Raw genomic sequence first — 992 nt, 5'->3', positions numbered from 1 at the left:
TCAGAGGACCCCCAGAACCGTCCATCAGAGGAACCCCCTGCACTGTCTATCAGATGACTCCCCCAGGACCATCCATCAGAGGATCCCCCCAGGACTGTCCATCAGAGGATCCCCCCAGGACCATGCATCAGAGGACCCCCCAGGACCATCCAGCAGAGGATACCCAAGACTGTCCATCAGAGGACCCCCCTGCACTGTCATTAGATGTCATTAGAGGACCCCCAGGACCATCCATCAGAGGGCCTTCAGGAATGTCCATCAGAGAATCCCAGGACTGTCCAGCATAGGAACCCCTGCACTGTCCATCAGAGGACACCCCCAGGACCGTCCACCAGAGGATCCCCCAAGGACCATCCATCAGAGGACCTCCCTGCACTGTCCATCAGAGGACGCCCAGAACCATCCATCAGAGGATCCCCCCAGGACAATGCATCAGAGGACCCCCCCAGGACCATCCATCAGAGGACTTCCCTGAACTGTCCATCAGAGGACCCCCAGAACCGTCCACCAGAGGAACCCCCTGCACTGTCCATCAGATGACTCCCCCAGGACCGTCCATCAGAGGATACCCAAGACTATCCATCAGAGGACCCCCCTGCACTGTCATTAGATGTCATTAGAGGACCCCCAGGACCATCCATCAGAGGGCCTTCAGGAATGTCCATCAGAGAATCCCAGGACTGTCCAGCAGAAGAACCCCTGCACTGTCCATCAGACAACCCCCCCCCAGGACTGTCCATCAGAGGACCCCCCAGACTGCCCATGAGAGGACTCCCCTGCACTGTCATTAGATGTCATCAGAGGACCTCCAGGACCGTCCATCAGAGGATCCCCCCAGGACCGTCCACCAGAGGACCCCCCCCCAGGACCGTCCATCAGAGGATCCCCCCAGGACCGTCCATCAGAGGACCCCCCTGGACTGTCCATCAGAGGACCCCCAGAACCGTCCATCAGAGGACCCCCAGAACCGTCCATCAGAGGATCCCCCCAGG

At 59.6% G+C, this 992-nt stretch overlaps 1 protein-coding gene across 2 annotated transcripts in view; it reads right to left on the bottom strand.

Moving 5' to 3' along the window:
- The window catches only part of ERICH1 (glutamate rich 1), a 51115-nt gene that overhangs the window by 33861 nt on the left and 16262 nt on the right, over nucleotides 1–992 (bottom strand). The window lies entirely within an intron of this gene.

Source organism: Panthera uncia, chromosome B1, assembly GCF_023721935.1.
Source record: "Panthera uncia isolate 11264 chromosome B1, Puncia_PCG_1.0, whole genome shotgun sequence".
Classification (NCBI taxonomy): domain Eukaryota; kingdom Metazoa; phylum Chordata; class Mammalia; order Carnivora; family Felidae; genus Panthera; species Panthera uncia.
The sequence above is the reverse complement of the archived record's forward strand: the minus strand, read 5'-3'. Positions and strand labels throughout refer to the sequence as shown.